Genomic DNA, 8038 nt, shown 5'->3' on the forward strand with positions numbered 1-8038 from the left:
AAGACTGCAGCTGGCAGGTTCAGTAGACCCTCTCATCCCCTGGTTCCCTGAGGCTCCATCTCGACTTTTCCACTCTGTAGCGGACTCCCTAAGAGTAGGGTCTTCTCTGAGACCTCCTTGCCTTCCCACTAGCCCCCAGTACAGAGTAAGTGTTGATTAAACGTCTATTTTCCACCCTTTCAGTTACTTGCCCTTCAGCTGTTGATGCTCAATGAATTGGAGCCAAGTAAGCAAGGAAAAGGAGTAACTCAGTTGCCCCTTATCAGTAACCCAAAGCCTGAGTCATTCTAACAATGGCATCTGCCATTGCTGGGGCTTTACTGTGAGCCAGGCACTGTCCTAATGGCCACAGCCTTGTTTCCTTCCCTCATCGCCTTGGGGGTTGCCGAGGGCAGGAGGTGGGGGTGAGTGAAAGAGGTGAAGGACGGTGAAAGGTACAAAGTTCCAGTTATGTAATTAAGTCATGGGGTTGTAATGTATAGCATGGCGATTAGAGTTAATGCTCTACTGCATATTTGATGGTTGGTAAGATTGGAGACCTTAAAAGTTCTCATCACACAAAAAATTTGTAACTATATGTAGTGATTGGATGTTAACTAGACTTATTGTGGTGATCATTTTGCAATATATGCAAATATTGAACATTACATTATATACCTGAAACTAATATAATGTTGTATGTCAATTAGTCATCCATAAAACAAAACCAGGGGATCCCTGGTGGCACAGCGGTTTAGCACCTGCCTTTGGCCCAGGGCGCGATCCTGGAGACCCGGGATCGAATCCCACGTTGGGCTCCCGGTGCATGGAGCCTGCTTCTCCCTCTGCCTGTGTCTCTGTCTCTGTCTCTCTCTCTGTGACTATCATAAATAAATAAAAATTTAAAAACAACAACATAAAAACCAGAGTCTCCCTTTTGCAGATGAGGAAGTGAGGGCTTGAGATCCCATGTTAATGCAGCTAAAGTGTGATGGGTCTGAGACCAAAATCTTGGTTTATGGTCATTGGACTTGACAATCACCAGCTCTATCAGCTAGAGTCTGGAAGGAGACAGGACACATTCAACTTGGGTAGTTGAGGAGGGTGAATAAAGAGACCCTGTACAAGGGTCGGAGCTGGATCTGGAAGGAATAACCTTGGATAAGACCACAGTGACTCCATGAAGAGCTTGGGTCCCAAGTCCTGAAGCATTTAATAAAGGGTCCATCATATGTGCCCTGCACTCTGTGCCTGAGGAAGGCACAGATTTGAATCAGACTCAGGCCCTGCCACCTTTGGCCACATGGCACTCAGACACATAAAACATAAATTATAGAACCACGTGGTAAATACACAAGTAGAAATGTGTACACAACACTTCAGCAATAAAGACAAAGAACTGAATTTAAAAATAGTCAAAGGATGGGGCACTTGGGTGGCTCAGGCAGCTAAGCATCTTCCTCTTGATTTTGTTTCAGGTCATGATCTCAGGGTCTTGAGATAGAACCTGGCACTGGGCTCTGCGCTGTGCGTGGAGCCTGCTTAAGAATCTCTCTCCCCCTCCCTCTGGCCCTCCTCTCCCCCAAGAAAGAGAGAAAGAAAGAAGGAAAGAAAGAAAGAAGAAAGAAAGAAAGAAAGAAAGAAAGAAAGAAAGAAAGAAAGAAGCAAAGGATTTGAATAGACATTTCTCCAAAGAAGATATACAAATGGCCAAGAGCACATAAAAGATGTTCAACATCACTAGTCACTAGAGACATGCAAATCAAAACCACAACAAACTACCACTTCACACCCCCTGGGATGACTATAATCAAAAAGACAGACAATAACAAGTACTGGAAGGGGTGTAGAGAAATTGGAGTCCTCATGCATTGCTGGTGGGAACGTAAAATGGTGTGGCCACTTCGTAAAACAATTGGCAGTTCCTCAAAATGTTTAACACGGAGTTACATGTGACCCAGCAATTTCACTCTTATGTATATATACCCAAAAGAAAACATATATCCACACAAAAACTTGTACACAAATGTTCTTTGCAGAATTATTCAGAATGACCCAAAAAAAAAAACAACTCAAATGCCCATTGAATGATCACAGATAAGTAACATATGGTCTATCCATACAGCAGAATGACATTCAGCCATAAAAAGGAATCGAGTGCATACAACTAGTAATAGTGAAGCTGTGCAGTGTAGTAAGTTTTTCTTTTTTCCACAATGGGAAATATAAAGCAGTTAAATTTTTTAAATTAAAGTTACAAAAATATGAAGTGAAAGTTATGAATAAGTGAAACTTTGGAAAAGAAACAAAATCTAAGACTTCAAATTGAAAATGTATCCTCTTTTTCCTTCATAACAGAAAAAATGGTGTTTAATATTTAAAATATGTTTATCCAATTTCTATACTTAGACATGTCAAATATTGTACTTCCAGTTTATCTTAGATAAAGAAAATCCACATAGGTAAATTAATGGGAGCCCTAGGACTATCAGAGGATTGTCTATAAAGATGCCCTTTTATTCTTTGTTCTTTGATTCTTGAGTGGGTCTTTTTTTTTTTTTTTTTTTTTTTGCCTTTTTATCCTTTTAACTTGAATCTTGGGATCCCTGGGTGGCGCAGCGGTTTGGCGCCTGCCTTTGGCCCAGGGCGCGATCCTGGAGACCTGGGATCGAATCCCACGTCGGGCTCCTGGTGCATGGAGCCTGCTTATCCCTCTGCCTGTGTCTCTGCCTCTCTCTCTCTCTCTCTGTGACTATCATAAATAAATAAATAAATAAATAAATAAATAAATAAATAAATAAATATTAATTTGAATCTTTCACTTATATCTTTTTATTTACTTATCTGATGATATTGCATAAGGTTAATAACTATACTGGGAATTTATTATTCTTTCTATTCCTTTGGTGACCAGAGTTACAGTGGAGGTCATCCATCTGATTTGTTCTAGGAGATGTAGAACTTCACAAAAAGCCTTTGAAGTCTCCTTTCCTGCCTTCTTCTACCATTTCCTGCCCCTAAATTCCAAGAAAAGGTAGGTGCAGAAACACATGGAAAAATGTGATGGTGAATTAATATTTACAAAAATGTGAGCATGTGTTCAAAACAGATTCTGTTTTTTTCGGATTATACATATTTTCTGTGAATTCAAGTTGTAACACTTATTTGCAATTTTACCAACCTTTATATAAACTGAAATAACTATATGGAAATTGAATCATCACCCAGACAGGAAAGGATAAAAAGTTATGAAATGGATGCAAAATTTACTTAACCTGATACTTAATTTGTTTATAAAAATAAGAATTGCTAAATAAATCTAGAGTGATTCATTATGAATAGGAAGCCATTATTTTTCTATTGTGTAAGAACTACCTGATTTTGAAAAGTAGTTTGGTCAAACAATAAAATACATTGTGATCTAAAAAAAAAGGAAGTCCTTTTACATGTTACAACATGGAAGAACCTTGAAAACATTATACTAATTGAAAGAAACCAGACACAAGGGGACAAATATAGGATGATTCCATTTATATGACACATCCAGAATAGGCAAATCCATAGAGAGAGAAAATAGATTAGTGGTTGCCAAGGACTAGGGAGAGAGGAGAAACAGGAATGCCTGCTAGTGGGTGTGGAGTTTATTTTGGAAGTGATGAAAATGTTCTGGAATTAGATAGTGGTGATGGTCACACAATTTTGGGAATACACTAAAAATACTGACTTGTACTCTTCAGAAGAGTGAATGTTACGGTATGTGAATTACATACCAGTCAAAAGAAATAAAGACAAATATATCACAGCATAGAGGTAAGTAACACAGAGAGAGGGAAGCAGGCTCTGGACCATCCTGCCTCTGTGGGGAGGTTTCCCAGAGAGAAGAAACCATCCAAGCCTGGTTTTAAAGGGCCAACAGGATTTACCAAACAGACTGGGGGAAAGAAGGGCTTTCTAGGTAGAGGGAACCCCGTGTGCAAAGGTCTGGCCTGAAGGCAGGAAACAGTGTAGCTGATAACTTCAAGTCCTCTGGTCATTAAGGGTATAAACCTCGGTGCACAAACTCAGAAATCATTTTTTTGTAAGTGGAATTTAATGGTGACTCTGAGCCTCATTCCTCTGGCCTGCAGAAAATGTCACCTCCATCAGTTCTGGTGTTCCTAGGTTTGTGAATTGTTCCAAGATCCTATACTGCACCAGGACACAGCATCAGCCACCAGTCTCCATGATTTAGCACAGAGGTGAGGTCCTGCTTGTCTTTGACCTCCCTGCTCTGTGCTAGGAGTCTTTGTCAAGGCTTTGTCCTGCTGGTGGCTTCACGTGCCACCTGTGGGGGCTAGCCCTCCCTGAAGTCCTTCCGCCACAACGAAGCATGGCTGGTGCCCCTGCTGCTGGGAGCCTCCCCATCTCCTGCTGGAAAAGTCCCTCTCTGGTCTCTGAGCAGGTATGTAGGGGAATCTTCTCTTCACCGCTTCCTTGGGATATTTGTCTATCCTAATAAATTTTCTCTATTTATCTCCTCTGCAAACTCCCGGAGTTTTCCTCAATTTTGTTTTAAAGAGTTTATTTATTTATTCATGAGAGATACACAGAGAGAGGCAGAGACATAGGCAGAGGGAGAAGCAGGGTCCTCATGGGGAGCCGGATGCGGGACTCAATCCCATGACCCCGGGATCACAACCCCAGCTGAAGTCAGACGCTCAACCACTGAGCCACCCAGGTGCCCTGTCCTCAATTTTTGAGCAAAGACCCAGCAAGACTGTCAAACTACTCCTGCTTGAACAGGAGAAAGGAAAAGGAGATACCACATAGAGAAAAAAAGAAAAACTAATATTCCAAAATATCCAGGTTATCAGTGACCACCTGCCTGAGGAGTCATCAAGGCCACAGGGTGAAGGTGCCCCTCGAAGATCCCTCTGAGAAGCAGAGGCCCAAGATCGCTCCACCTCTCCTTGTGTGACCCTTAGTTACCAAGTCTGTCCTGAACTGGTGCCAGGTGCTCTGTCCTCTGTGGTTCCCTGCCCCGGAGCATGCAGGTCCCTGGGGCCTCTACCCACCTCTGCAGTAGGCATGGAATTGGAAGGCAGGTTGCAAAACGAGGCTATTGGGGGGGCGGGGTAGAGGCAGGGTCCACACACTTCATAGAGACCAGCTGGGGATGAAATGGAGGGTGGGAGATCAGAAGGAGGAATGTTTGGCCTCTCAGGTCCAAGAGAGCCAGGAGGACTGCCAGGAAGAGCAAATTAAAAAGGAAATGCCCTGGGGATCCCTGGGTGGCTCAGCGGTTTGGCAACTGCCTTTGGCCCAGGGCGTGATCCTGGAGTCCCAGGATCGAGTCCCACGTCGGGCTCCCTGCATGGAGCCTGCTTCTCCCTCTGCCTGTGTCTCTGCCTCTCTCTGTCTCTCTGTCTCTCTCTCTGTGTCTCTCATGAATAAATAAATAAAATCTTAAAAAAAATAAAATAATATGGAAATGCCCAGAGCAGGAGGCGGGGCTGGGTTACCTTTGCCGCCTGATGGGTTGCATGGCTGGAGCCACTGAATGGGGTCCGGTCCGAGGGAGCAGGGAGCAGGAGCTGTCAGCTTGAAGCACAGCTCAAGACTGCACATAGCAGGTAGGGGTGTGGGCTGGGAAGGGGAGCTTCCTCAGGCCCAGGAGAGGGCCTGGAAGGCTGTGGCTAGAGTAGAGGGAGGGCCTGGGGCCCTCGAGCCCTGATTTCCAGTCCGGTCCCACACACCTGTTGGGGAGGGCGGCGCGGGGAGAGGCAGGGCACAGAGGTGAAAACGGTGGCAGGGTCACCCGGCCTGGCCACCAACTTTACTTTGTGCGGAGGATGTTTATTTAAGGAAAATCACCATGTTTACTCGAAGCTTTGGGCTGCAGCCCTCAGGGGTGGAATTATCAGTGAAAGCTGGGCTATTAATCAATTATGGGGCCTGGTGACAGACCTTCTACCCTTCGGTGAGTGGGAGGGACAGAGGGGTGAGGGACAGAGGGAGAGAAGGGGGCTGAGCCAAGCCCGGGCCAGTGTGGGAATGACTCGGATCCCAGGAGCAGGAAGGTTGGCGGGAAGTGGCCTTGAGGTGGCGCCGGGAGGGCAGCAGGGGGTGGCGTTTCCATGGCACAGCAGTCATGGGACAGAGCTGGACGGAAATCACAATCTGGGATGTTCCCTGGCCAAGGCCAGGTTGCCTGGGGAGGAAAGACAAATTTCCTGGATGGACACCCGGATGCTGAGCCCTGGGGAAGAGGGCGGGGTGGGGGCTGTGGTGTTGCTGGGGCAGTGGGATCCCTCCAGGACCTCGGATAAAGTCTGACCGAATGTGCCCTCAGGGATGCAAGCTGGGCGCAGGGCTGAACCAGAGGCACCGCCCTCCGTGGCTTCCCACTGGTCCTCAGCTCTGCTGGGCCGCCGGGCCGGGTGGAGGCCTGGGTGTGTGCCTGCCACCCACCCCCTGCCGACCCCGCTGAGCTGGCCGGACAGGTGGGGCAGGAGCTGGCGGGGTACGGGGTGAGCAGCGCCCAGGCTTGAGAGCCTGCATGGGAGGAGGAGCCCGGGAGGCCACGGGGAGCTGCTGGTCCAGGAGAGCACAGACGGGGGACGGAGATGCTCTGCACACGTGCAAGGGGCATTGGGCATCCGAGGTCCGTCCTGAGTGTGGCCAGCAAAGGTCCCGTCTCTTTATAGCAGACTCAGAGCTAGGGCCACTCTTGCTGGTCATCTGGACCGTAGTCTGAGGATAACTGCCCTGCACAGGGTCAGGGTGAATGAGTGAATGAATGAAGAAATGAAGGAAGGAAGGCCCTCTCCTAATGATGACCTACCTCACCACACCATGGTGTTGGTGAGGAAGGACATGTAAAGCAGCAGGCCTGGGACACACGCAGGGCACAGTAAATGCCTCTGGTGTTACCCTGATGACTGCATTTTTTTTTTTTTTTTAAGATTATTTTATTCGTGAGAAGGACAGAGAGAGAGGCAGACACAGGCAGAGGGAGAAGCAGGCTCCACGCAGGGAGCCCTACATGGGACTCGATCCCGGGTCTCCAGGATCAGGCCCTGGGCTGAAGGCGGCGCTAAACGGCTGAGCCACCGGGCTGCCCTGATGACTGCTTTTATCACGGCCACCTCTCCTCTCTCCTCGCCCACACCTCACTCACACGTGTACCTCCTCCGTCCCTAATTATGGGAACCAGAGAACCAGCAATTATGGCAACATTCAACTTGCTGCCCTGGGTTCACAGGACCTAAGGGCCCCTTTTCAACCCCCGGTGGGCTGGATAATCTCGGTGGTGGGAGGTCATTCGTGCTTTTGCTCCAAGGTGAGGTGGCCTGTGTGCCATCTGGCTCTCAGCCCTGCGGGGTGCAGGTGGAGGTAAGGGCGGCTGGCACTGAGCCTGAAGCAGCGCTGCAGGAGCTCTCCGGGCCACCTGGGATCCTGCGACCCAGCTCTGGGTTGGCAACAGAGGGGGAGGGGTGGGACACCTGCAGCCACTCCTCCCACCCTCCCTGGCCTCCTTGGCAGATCTCTCCTCTCCTGGAGCAGAGAGACCTCTCCAGGTAAGAAGCCCCTGGAGATGCTTCTTGCCCCATAAAACTGTTCGAACTTCAATAAAAATAAATCTCAAAAAAAATTTAGAAGTTATGACCAAAAAAAAAAACAAAAAACCCACCAAAACCAGTTTCCTTTATAACAATACAGAAAGACAATGAAAAGTCCTACCTGGCCCCTCTGTGCTATCTTAAAAACCAGATGAACATCACAGAGTGGTGGCGGGCAGCAGGGCAGGTGCCCTTTGAGGGGAAAGAGGACCGGAGATTGTTTTTTCTCCGGGAAGAGATGCCTTCCAAGGAGGTTTCTGCGGTGGTGATTGGCAGGTGGCAGTTTGGGGAGGGTGGGCAGGTGGGCCCACCTGGCCGGGGAGGGGTGAGGGTGAAGGAATAAGCCTGAGCTGCCACAGGGGTTTGCTGGGGACATTTCCTAGGAGGGCTTTGCAGAATGAAGCTGCCCTGGGGGTTCAAGGCATGGCCTCCATCACCTCTCCATCAATGCCAGGAAG

Source organism: Canis aureus, chromosome 29, assembly GCF_053574225.1.
Source record: "Canis aureus isolate CA01 chromosome 29, VMU_Caureus_v.1.0, whole genome shotgun sequence".
Lineage (NCBI taxonomy): Eukaryota > Metazoa > Chordata > Mammalia > Carnivora > Canidae > Canis > Canis aureus.